Below are 13,335 nucleotides of genomic sequence, written 5' to 3'. Positions count from 1 at the left end.
ATATATAACAACTGTGAATTAATTATCAACAAAATATCAAACAGTACAAATTTATAAAATTTACTCTATTCTTATAGATTATTCTATATCATCATTTATTATACTATGGCATACCCGCGCTTCGCGCGGTTTTTTCCGTGAGTTTTTTTTTAACCAAAAATTATAGTCAAGATAATACCAAAAATAATGATAAAGACAACTTGTTCAATTCGTTAATACTGAAATAAATTGATAGAATTCAAAGAAAACCCTCGTGAATTCAACTACTGATGATAGCTAAATACAAACAGGGGTGAATAGAGGATCTCTGAGAGCCTAGGTTTTTTGGTCACTGAATTTTATAAAATGTCGATTTACTTGGAAAACAATAAGAAATATTTATTTTGTATTAATATTTCATAGCATGAACTAAGGCTTAAAAAATACAAAGCAATACGTATGAGGCTTAGAAAATTTAAAGCAATATGTATGAGGCTCAAAATATCAAAGCAATACGTATGAAGCTTAGAAAATACAAAGCAAATAAATGAGTCAGTTAAGAGTAAAAATACTGACAAATGTTAAACTTTACTATTATGACCATTAAAAGAGTACTTGAGACTGTAAATTATAAAAATAATTATATTATAGTAACGTCAAAAAGTAATCATTTATCAAAGAGTAGCCATTTATCAGTAAAAAAATTTGTGAAACTTGAATAAATAAAGTATTTAAGGTACCTCAAATAAAGTAAGTCAAGAGAGTTGAACTGCAGGTAATCCTACGAATATTAATATTTTTATATAAAAGTGTATCATAAATTAATCGTATGTTTAACTTTCAAACGAAATATTTGTTGTAGCTCGAATGTGAATCTAGCTAATTGTGATTCACTTATAAGTAAATCAGTATTATAATCAATACCAATTGATAGTCTTGTTGCTTTAATTGCACTTCCAATTATGTTAGCATTTATATAATTAGGTAATGGTACATGCGTTCATGTGTTCTTCATGTGTTCGATGAAGTGGTTTATCAATATTTTTAAGTAAAAATATTTGTGATCCCTAAGTAAATAAAGAATTTTTCGTACTTTAATTAATAAAGTATATTTAAGCAGTTGAACCGCAAATGATGTATTTGTTTGTTACATCGACGTATGACTATCAATATTTTATATGTAAAACGTGCCTTATGGAAACTTAATAGTTTTATTTCTTGATTATTTGTATTAGCTATTAAAATTTGCAATTATTATTGGTGCAACGTTAAATAAAACAAAAAGTTATGATACAAAAATAAATATACAAAAAGTATTGTTTGAAAATGTATTATGTATGACTTGTTTATATCACCTTTATTATTACAAACTCAAATGAAAAATTTTTTTATTCATAAATAATTATAAATAATTACTAAAATGTTTATTAATTTAAGTTATTAAAATTAGTACACAGACGGTTACGAGAGGCTTTTTCTGCAATGGTGTTTAGTTCAATATCATATTCTTGCACTGGATCATTATTTTCTAATCGATAACGATTACCATCTGCTATATACTCTCCTAATTGCTCTGCATTATTATCCAGACAAATATTATGGAGTTCACAACATGCAATGATAGTTTCTGGAATGAAGTCATTTCGATTCATGTTGAGAAAACGTAGTCTACGAAATCGTCCAAATAATAAAGCCCAGCTTCTTTCAATTGTTGCTTTTAGTCTAGATAAAGCTCTGTTGAAGTTTCTTTGATGCTCTGTCAAGTTTCTTCTGTCAATAAATAGAGTAATACACCACTCAAAGACCGGACATGCCTTATCACCAATTATAAAATAACCCTGATCAAAGTATGATCTGGATTCCTTGTCATATCATTATAAATATGTTAATTTTTGAATATTTTTCTATCACTAACTGACCCCGGATAACCTGTAAAAACATCGATAAATTTCAAATCAAGGTCACATATACCTTGAGCATAACAACATTTTCTGGTGACATAAACCTTTTTATCTTCATGAGGTGCTTTTATTTTTATGAAAGTTCCATCGATTGCCCCAACAACATTAGGCAAACCACCAGCCTCTTTAAAACGTTGTCTCATGATCTGGCAACGTTCTTGATTTGGCCAACGGATAAAACGTGGTGCAATTTCATTCAACGCTTGTATGACTAAGTGGAAAAGATGAAATAATAGATGACTTTCCCATATTAAAACGGTCTCCAATTGATCTATAACAAATGTAAGTTTCAAGAAATGTAAAAATGAGTGTAAAAAATTAGTAAAGGGTGTTATTAGCAAGATAAAATTGAAAATTTACCTGTATGATTCAGGTGTAACTAGTAAACATTATTAAAAAGTTGTGTCATTGAGTTACTTTCAATTCTTCACTTATATCAGAATCAATCTTTTTTACCCCCATAAGTATTGCCTTAATTTCTTTTAACCCAATACGTATTCCTTTAGGCTTCTTTTATTCCCATACGTATTGTTTTGGATTTCCTAAGCCTCAAACGTATTGCTTTAATTTTTTTCTGTCTTATACGTATTAGTAGAGTAGTAGGAGATGGGCGGCGTGCTGTTAAATGGTATACGATCCACGAGAAAACGGGTTTTGGGAGTCGTTTTTTTACCTGTTCCCTTTCCCTCTGGGCCGCTTGCTCGCGTTCCCCCCTCGAGCACCAACAAACTCCGCGGGGCCAACAATAATTCCACAAGGTTTCGGCCATATATGAGGTAATCGGTCACTAGCGTATACTCCTGCACTTGTCAAATCCGTAAGTGGTAATGCGTCAACTAATTGAATAGTAATACCAATGTTTCTTTGACTGTATTAAAAAAAGAATTAAACACTACATCTACTTCAATGTCGTCTTCACTTTTTCCTCCTCGTATAATTAATTTTTTTCCAATTAACCAATTTTTTAATTTATAAACGTTTTGTTGAGTACAAGTATAATTAGGATAATTTACTCCGTGAAATAAACAATAATATTCGTCTGCTGGCAATAAACCGAATCGTGGTAATATATTTTCTAAATTAATAATACAATGTTCTGGCAAATATTGTTGTAAAAACATACGTTTCTATTCACCTCTCACATAAATATTTTTACCAAGTTCTCCAATTTTTTCAATTAATGATTGTAGATTTTTGTAAGGTACTTCAGATGCGTCCCAATCAATTTTATGATAATTTTTTGTTAACCAATTGTTTTGTCGACGAGCTCCTTTTTCAAGTTTCGAGTACTTAAAAGGTGGTCCAATTATCCAATGACTGATAAATTTATCGTGTAATGTCAAGACAGAAATTTCTTTCGGGTAGTATTCATTGCGAGATCCAACTAGACACTGAATATCAATGATTAAAACTTCCGACATATTTATGACTGAATAACATAAACCAAAGTAGGTCTATATATACGTATACCCATTTTTAATTACTATAATCTAATAGTACCTGACGTGTACTATCAATTTCTATAATATTATCAAACTCGGCATACACTATACAATTTATTGTTTGAGCAAGTGCAACACCGAATCGTATCTCAATTCTGAGACTTCCATTTTTTATTAAATTCCAGTACATGCTATCATTAGCAGAGAGGTCAGGTGTTAAGTCAAATGCAAATAAAGTATAGCCCTTCGTAAAACTGGAACGAGAAATTTTCATTCCATGATCAGCAAAATGTATTACAGTTCCAGAAAATAATGTCTGATAGGCTTCAGCATCATGAATATTATTACTAAAACTAAGAGATAATGCTTTACCACCAACTTGGTTTCCATCGACATATAAGGCCAAAAATCTTAAATTAAAATGTTGAAAATTAAATGGATTAAATTTTCTATGACCATTTAATGCTGTATTATCAACTGAACCAACAACAATTCTTTCAGGTAAACTTCCTAGTATAATATTGTCGAGTGTATTTGATAATATACCCTGAGCTAAAATAAAACTCTTTACTTCTACTCTAGTCAAAGGATATTTTGCAGTCGTTTAAGCCAATGCTTTTGAATGTGCTACAAGTACACTTGGATTAAGCTTAGCACGACGTATGATGAGTGTTGCTTCTAAAATATTTACTTTATAATTTCCATCCTCTGTATTGTCCATCGAACAAAATTCATTCTTTGATCGTTTTAAAGTTATTTTCATTTCAACACCATTCAATAAAAATTTATTTTGATTAAAAACATCAACATGTAACTGGCCAAGCATCTCAAATTGATTGCCATTAGTCATAAAAAGTGATCGATCTTGCAATCCTTTATTTCGTGCTCCAGCAGCAGCTCCTACTGGTGCTTCCATGAAACCTGGAGTATCTAAAAACCATAGTCCCAATTGTAAATGACTGTTTGATGCATCTGATCCATAGTTTAATAATGTTTCAATATATGCGCGGTATGGATATGAAGAATTAGATCCAGATACTAACTTTTGATTAAATAAGACATCACATGGACTAATCATTGTATGTAAAACATTATTTGTTACACCCACAGCATCAGCGGCAACAGCAGTTCCATTTTCTTTTGTAATTTTACATCTTATCTTTAACATAGTATGTGCCAGGTCAATATATTTTTCTCCGTTAACTGGAATATGAAATTCAATTGGTGAATCCTCTGTAAGCGTTGTGACTGGATAGTAATAAACCCAATGAGACTCTTCAACAGTAGTCTGAGTAGGTGGTATTGTAAATAAATCCAATTCAGATTTACTACATTTACAAGAATGGCTATGAAGAAATGACATTATGACGAGAAAATATCAATTGACTTTTTTCTTTTTTTTTTCTTACAACTTTTTTAATTTTTTTCCCACCACCTTTTTGAATTTTTTTCTTTTTTTTTTCTTTTGACAATGCCACGACCTTTTTGATTTTTTTATCTCTTGGAACGTTGTCTTCGAGAAGTTATACGTTTCTGACTGGTTATTGTCTTTTGTCGTTTACTTTTATAGCCAACTCCACCTTCACTTAAAAATGTATCTAGTTTATCCATAGCTTTTCTTTTTAATTTATTACCAGATTGTGTCAAATGATTATCAATAGAATCTCTTAAATTGCTCTGACGAGTGATGACATCACCCAAAACATTCATTCCAACTGATAATAGTTCTTTCCCAACTGGTTTCAATGCACTTCCAATTAGTAATATTATTCCTCTACAGAGACCACCAAGAAACCCTCCTATCCCTTGACCACGTTGATTTAAATGTACTTGATGGATCAGTGCCCCACCACCAACTTGATTTTCATAATATTGAATATACATTTTAATTATTTTTTTTTAAATGAAGTGTCACGAATAATGGATCGTATGCGAATGAGATAGGGCCACCAAAACTATCTTCTATATCTATTGTAATAGTGTCAAATGAGTGACGTAATAAGGAAAAATAATATGGTTGAAATTTTTCAATTAACGACGAGCCGTATTGATAATTACTAGAGTCAAAAGGCACAACTCGAAGTACTTGCTTATTAGATTCACCAATAATATGAGGAGAAACAATATCACAATGTACATATAAAGCTGACGGAAGCCCACGTAATATGCTTGCTGGTGCATTTGCTTTCAAAACGTGTTGAATTTCAGTAAAAACAAGACCCTCAGCTTGGTATATAAATCCAAGAATATTTGCAATTTTTCTAGTTAATTTTATTTTATGTTTTTTGCAATCTTTTCCACTACATTTTTTTATTATAGTGACAAAACGTGTCCGAGTATTATATACTAATTCAAAATGTTATATAAAATTTTTATCTTCATCAAATGACCATATGACACTATCTGTATTTCGATATACACCACTTTCGATATTTACGTTAAAATTATTATTACCAAGATTAATATTAATTATTCCTTCACTTTTATTTATATGTAAAAAAGCATTTAGAAACGATATTTCACTCAATCCAACTGACCAGCTTCCTTCAAGATTAAATGCACAATGTAATTGTGTTGTAAATGCAGCTGTTGTATTATTCGGATAATATTGATTATTTTTATCACTAACAAGTGTAATATAAAAATCTTTATTGAACATGATCTTTTAAATTACTTGCTGGTACCCATTCATCAAAATCAGTAGAATAATTTTTCCATCTAACAAGATATTCTTTTTTCTGTCCTTTTCCCCGTGTGTCAAGAATTTTTTCAACATCAAAATATTCTTCATTTATATTTTTATTTACTTTACTTATTTCTTGTTCATAAAAATAACCTGAAATCTCTTCACCTTTTAAATCTTTAATTTCATAAATAGGTAAAGATTGTCGAATATAAACTTTTGATGTTATAAATAATTCTTTTGACCAAGCATGCTGGCATAACCTTTACTGAAAGATTGCTTTTCATTACTGATTCTAACATATTCACCAACATGGTATTTATTATTTTTTTTTGTCGCATTTGTATATTGTTTTTCTATATTCTCACGTGCCTTTTGAGCATTGTATATAGTTACAGCGGCTGGGGTCATTTTTGTTGATGAATGTATTGCATTATTATACGATTGTACAATTTTAGGTAAGACTTCAATAAGGTAAGACTTCAATAACGATGAGTTTTTTTATACGTGAAATAACGATAAATTCTTTCTTTGAGTGTACGATTAACGCGTTCAACTATAGCTGCTTTGATATCGGGATTACGTGCTACACGAAAATGAATTTTGACTTGATCCAGTAATTTTTGTACTATTTTATTTAAAAATTCTTTACCTTTGTCTGATTGTAAAACTACTGGTCGACGTCCACTAGTTAAAAAAATTTTTTCAAGTGCTCGACATACAGTATTTCCTGATTTATTAATCAGAGGTTCAACCCAAAGATATTTACTAAGTACATCTATGACAACTAATAAAAATTTATGACCATCATTATAACTTTGTAATGAGGTCAAGTCAGCTAAATCCATTTCCCATAGATCATCTACATTTTTTGTAGTATAATGTAAACGAGAAAATTTTCTCCGGACTGGTTTATGAAGTGTATAAGTATTTTGCGAATCTAACCAATCTTTAATTTCTTTTTTTGACTTTGGGTATTTTTCAAATATATTTCGTGCACCCGAGAATGATAGGGGATTTTTGGGGTTGTAATAAATGTTTGGTGAATTTATTTTTTTATGCTTAACCATTGTGATGACCTTGTTGTTGGTCGCAAAATTGATGTAGCTGATTTTACAGTTTTTTGCGGAGGTTTTTTAACTTTACGTACAGTAGATATTTCTTCATCAGAAAAAGACAATTTTCTTCTGCTCAATCATCTTTTATTAATTGGTGGTGGTCTTTAATTTGGTGTAATTACTTCTTCATCATCATCGTTATCGCATTGTTCCCAGAAACTAATATAACTAACAAAATCTCTAGGTGCATGAATATCTTTTAAAAATCGCAAACTGATCATGACCGATCGCTTTAATATTTTTACGATGACGTAACGCATCATTAATTGAATCAATAATACTAAAACCATGAATAGTTTTTCCGTCTATACTAACCAAGCCTTTATCATTCTATTTTAATTGATTTTCGTTATCTGCTCTGGTTATATGATTTATTAAACCTTGTGCTTTTTTTTGAAAAATTTTAGGAACTGCTTTTATAATCAAGTCTTCTGGTCATTTTGTATCATTATCATTACTTAAATTTCTGGAGTCAATATTATTATTGAAAAATAAAAATCGTCTTAAAACTTCTTTATACTCATTCCACTTTTCTCCGTCATTTTTATTTGAATTTCAAATATTATGGAGTTGATTATCAAGGCGTGACGTCACATCTCCAAGTGTTTGAACAGTACCTACGTCATTATTTGTATTTAATTTATTAATCGAGTCTTCAGGAATTAAAACCATTTTTCTTGCATGTTCCATTATATAAAATATTTTGTAATTACATCTGTAATTATTGGAGTAAGTAATAAAGGTAACAAGGAGCCGCCACCTGATTGATTAATTGAAATTTTTTTATTCTGTTTTTATATTTCCTGGAGAGGCCAGAGAACGTAGTATTGATTTATGTTTTTTTAATTTTTTTTTCCGTTTTTTTAATATTTATTGTACCTTTTAAAATATTTAATAAACATTCACCAATACAGCGAATAAGATTTTTGTCACTATGCTTTAAAATTGCTTGACGTTGTTCTGGATTAGCATATAATAATACTTCTAGTAGAACACTATGTTTTTTATTAAACGGATTACGCGTACCGACTGCCATTATATTCGTACAACTGGTATGTTATTAGATGACGTTATTGTATTTATATCTTTTCGTGGAATGTAAACAAAATTATGTGTATCACTTGGAAAAACACATGTACGAACACGGAGATTTTCTGGGGTACTCTGTTTCAAATCAAGTAAAATATATCCATGAGCTACAGAGGTCACTTCAAAATAAGCCTCTTGAAGAAAACGCAGATTCTCAGGGTATATTTGTCGTGCTAAAAAAAATACTTTTGCGTACGTTCATAACGTTCATTCAAAGTTGTACCATCTTTTTGTACATGATCACGATTAAACATAAAACACTCGATACATCCATGCCACCAACAACCATGATACTGAAAAATGTTTTTTCGTCTTTCATTTATACCATCAACTCTAATTTTTTTTGGACCTATTCTGACTTCATGAGAGTTACCAGCATGTTGAATATGCTAACCATTCCAGGAAAATAGCCTTTTGAAATTTTTTCATCAAGACCAAACATACGAGGTAGAGCACTCAAAGGTGCTTGAAAAAAATTGAGTGAATCTATACATTTAATATTTTCAATTGACAAAACATTAATACTTGTACCAGTAATTATAGTACTGATTTTTCCTCCTAATTTACGATTGATTAATTCTTTTAAAACCCACTGACCATCATAATTTTTTTGATTATGAGCTAATCCAATAATTTCACTATATTTATTTTTTATTCCAAATAAAAAATCAACAAATTTTTTTACAATGTCTTTCCCTTTAGCAATAAATTCGCGAGTAGTACATGAATCACATTTAATCTCGATCGGTATATAAGGGTCAACCAAATCAGTCGTATCATCCATACATTTATCGCACACAAGATGAACTACTACATAATTAACTTCATGAATTTTATAAATTTTATTATCATTATTAACTGTTTTAGATTGCATTGTCTTAAAATCATAAAAAACATAACCACAAAGATCTTCTTTTTTTTTAAAATTCATTTTACTTTTAAAATAACATAAATGTGATGGTGGTTGAAGGTCTTCACACGCAGAACAATAATAATATCCACATAAATGACGTGAATTTAAGGTAACTTTTTTAAAACATTTTTTACACTTTTTTATTGCCTCACACACTGGATGCTTTGAATTATAAGATTGAGCTGTCCTATGTTTGTCTAAACACTGTTGTCCATAAAAACTCCGAACACAATCACGACACTCGATTAAATCTACATTTATCTCACACAAATTATTTAAACATCGGTCACAACGACCAGGACATGACAAATGCGTTTCAGGTGATGAATATCTTTTATCACAAATTAAACAATATTTTTTTGTACCATGCATGAAAGTTATTATATTATTTATTGGTTTATAATGATGACTATTTTCATAATATGCAATTGGTATATAATTTTGTTCTTCACGAATAAAACCCTGAACTAAATCTGTACCATCAAATAATAATTCATGTCCATTCATATTATTAGAAACATATTTATATATGTTTAAAACGCGTTTAATCGGACATGTTGCTAAATACATCTGAAATTGTCTCACTTGCTCTAACCCACACCCCTCAGGTGGAATAACAACACCAGATTTATTTATAAATTCAAGAGTCAATGTTTTTTGTAATTCATATCGAGCGTCACGAACTGCTTTTAATCTAGCCACGTCAAGTTTATTTGTCTCTAATTCAGATAATTTTACTACGATTGATCTTGGTAAACATAAATTATCTTTGTTATTAATTATTAGTGTAACACGTCTCGATCTTTCACTTTTAGGCATTCCACATCCACCAACAATTCGTTTTAAAATTATAACTTTTATATTAAATGCAGAAGTCGCATCTATACCACCAGCACTTTGACATAAACTACTTATTATTGCCCATAAACGATCAAAAGTAAACTCATTAATTGGTGTTAAATTTGTAAATGAATCACTAGTCATATTTCCTGATCGGAAATTAAAAATAATTCAGTCAGTGTTATTGCTAGACAAAGACAAAACACGTTCATATACTTGTCGAAAATCACTCTCAATAAACTCAACAAGCCCGCGATTATTAGGAACATTTTTTATTTTGAATGTATACGTCGTACTTGTGAGTGAAAATTTAGGTATTTCTTCACGCGTTTCATCGAGTAATTCTATACAATCTTCACTTCCACCGTCTTGACATTCAACTTCACTTGAACTATCCATGATTGATATTAGAAATTTACTAAATAAAAATGATAAATTTCCCGAATATATATGTACTCCCACCTAGCTTACATTACATTGCATGCACTTGTTATATTAAAAAAATCTATTGAACTGACAAAACAAAATTTAATCGAATAAAAAAAATAAATACCATATTTTTTCGTTCCGGCAAGCGTCACAGCCTTGTTTGTTTACATTTATTTCTTTTCCACAAACGTAACACTTTCCAACCTTGATGCATTGGGCCGCTTCAAAATCCGTGACGTCAGAGTCACTGGCTTCTGGGACACCGATGGATCCCTCCCGTGAAGAAACTCCCATTCCCTCAGATGAATGACATTTTTTCGGGTTCGCTTTAACAATGAATGAATGATTGAGTGAATGAATGTTTGAAAAATAGGTCAGAAGAACGGTGAAAATAAAATGCAATAATGGAAATATAAGTTTATTGAAAAAAAAAAGTTGAGATAAAATTAAAAAAAAAAAAATATTTAATAAAAATGTAAGTAAATTTAAAAATAAAAAATTTTTTAAAAACAAAAATATTTTAGAGTAAAAAAAAGTTAAGAAAAGAAATAATAATTTTTAAAACAAAAAAATTTTTAAGAAAAAAAAGTTGACAAAATTTTAAAACAAAAAGTAAAATTAAAAAAGAAATAATTTTAAAAACAAAAAGTAAAATTAAAAATAATAATTTTCTAAAACAAAAAAATTATTTTTGAGAAAAAAATAACAATAATTTTCAAAAAAAAATAAATAAATATTATCATACAAAAAAAAAAAAAATATATATTTAAAAAAAATTTTTATTAAAAAATGAAAGCAATTAACAAAAATACTTACATATCCAATTATCACTCGATGAAGCAGAATCAGATCGTTCACGTTCTTTTTCTTTTTTCCATTCCTCAAGGTTTTTGAGACGTTGGATACGCCAACGCTCTTGAACAACCATCCTTCTAATCATTTTTCTTCTTATGATTTTTGCTTTTTTTTGGCGAATACGTAATTGTCGCTCACCTGTAAAATATATAAATTCACTGTTTTATTCTATTTCCACTTTTTTAATCCGCTCTATTATTTTATTCCACTGTATTATTTTCACTGTATTATTTTTAGTTTTTTATTTCACTGTATAATTTTTTTTTTTTTTTTTCACTGTATATTATTTAAATACTTACGTAACATTTTTTTGATAAAGCTCCGATTATTGATAGCATTGGTACATCTTTTTAAAAAACCATATAAAATTTTTTTTAGTGCATTATCTCTTGAAGGTGTTCCATTTATCCGATCTTCATCGAGATCGTCTTTAAATATTTTTATATCACCCTCAAAATCTTCAACCGACTGTGCTAAATTATCAATTGAAGTTATATATTTTATGATATAATATATTTCCTTAATACTACTTTTCAATTTTAACTGACCACGTATTTTTTTAATTATCTTTGGACGCTTAAAAGTGTAGTGACGAGTAACTTCAACTACTCCCGGTGATATGATCTTAAAAGATTTCGTTAAAAATTTTTCACATAAATTGTTCATGTTGAAAGTGTTGGAGACGATCTGCAACTGATTCGAAAATTAGGATCAAAGATGTCGGAAAAGCACTCCCCACTTACGTTTTAGTTTTTTTCTTTTTTTAAATAATTTTTTATCTTTTTTTTCAAAAAATAATTTACCAGTTTCTATTTTGAATAATCTATTGTAACTTGAAATTTAAATTTTTGATATCTTCCAAAAAAGCTAATAAAGATCGCTGTTAAATACTTAATAGATCTATATTCTTTCTAAACACTCGGGGGTACAATTTTAAATTGAATAATACTGCTGTCAGACAATAAACAAAACGTTTTCTATTTAAAAAAAAAAAAAATTTTCTTTGGAAAAAAATAAACTCAAACTAATTTTATATTCTAGCATTTCAATTTTATACATTTTAAATAATCAAAAGGACATTTTTTCCTCACATAATAGATCTTTAGACGAACCACCCATGTATTCACCCTGAATTAAAAAAAGCACGGCGCCAGCAGTAAACAATTCCATTAAAAATAAATATAGATGAAAAAATACCAAGACAGTGATTATTTCATTTTTTGAACAAAAAATATTGTAGTCGAAAGAGAAAGTATATTTTTGTATAAAGAATAGAGAAGTTTCTATTTTCATTTGCATTTTTTCCTATACCTGCTTTTTTCGTTGCTCTCTTTCTCTCCAGTTGTGACGCTCAGGTGTGTCATTGTATTATGTAAATATGGGGTATTTTATGCAAGTATGTCACTCAAATAAATAATTGTAATAAATATTTCAAGTACAGGTGGCGGCAATTACGATAAAATGAGTATAAATAGAGCTGATAAATCGTATTTCATGTTAGTTTATTAAAAAGGTACAATGTATCTATTTCAAATTTTTTCTGTGTTAAGTGTTTGTAAAAATGACTATACAGTCAAACAAATACAAACAGGTGCAGAATTATTTTACGATTATTTATATGATTTTAAATTTTCAATAAATAACTAGAAGATAATAACGTTTATAGAATTAGATTGGTATATAAAACAACAACCATATTTGAATAATGACGTATTGCTCGCTGTAAAAACATTGGAAGACAAATGTACACATGTGATGCATTATACGCACTCCTTGTGTGACGTAGTGATCCAAAGACAAAGATCAGTACAATTAAAATTAAATTTTACAGAAAAATATGTACGTCAATTAAAAGCAATTTCCACGCAACCTGAAATAGAAAAAGATATAAAACAAAAGCGTGACGTATTTAATGATAGAAATACTTTTATAGGAAAGTCTTCTTTCACATCTTTGAGTGATGAGGAATCTGCATTATACAATAATAAAATTGATAACATGTTGAGAGAAAAAAAAAATTTTGTAT

The 13,335-nt window shown here is 29.1% G+C and overlaps 1 long non-coding RNA gene across 1 annotated transcript; it reads right to left on the bottom strand.

Annotated features, from left to right (window-relative positions):
- Positions 1–1,443: 1,443 nt before the first annotated feature.
- Positions 1,444–3,765, bottom strand: LOC122851897. Its single transcript, XR_006373750.1, has 3 exons — positions 2,301–3,765; positions 1,985–2,211; positions 1,444–1,908 (listed from the first exon to the last, which is right to left on the bottom strand). It is a non-coding gene; the product is annotated as an uncharacterized LOC122851897 (long non-coding RNA).
- Between the last annotated feature and the right edge of the window lie 9,570 nt (positions 3,766–13,335).

This window comes from Aphidius gifuensis, linkage group LG3 (genome assembly GCF_014905175.1).
Source record: "Aphidius gifuensis isolate YNYX2018 linkage group LG3, ASM1490517v1, whole genome shotgun sequence".
NCBI classification, from domain to species: domain Eukaryota; kingdom Metazoa; phylum Arthropoda; class Insecta; order Hymenoptera; family Braconidae; genus Aphidius; species Aphidius gifuensis.
Note: the sequence above shows the minus strand (reverse complement) of the source record. Positions and strands in the feature narration are given on the sequence as shown.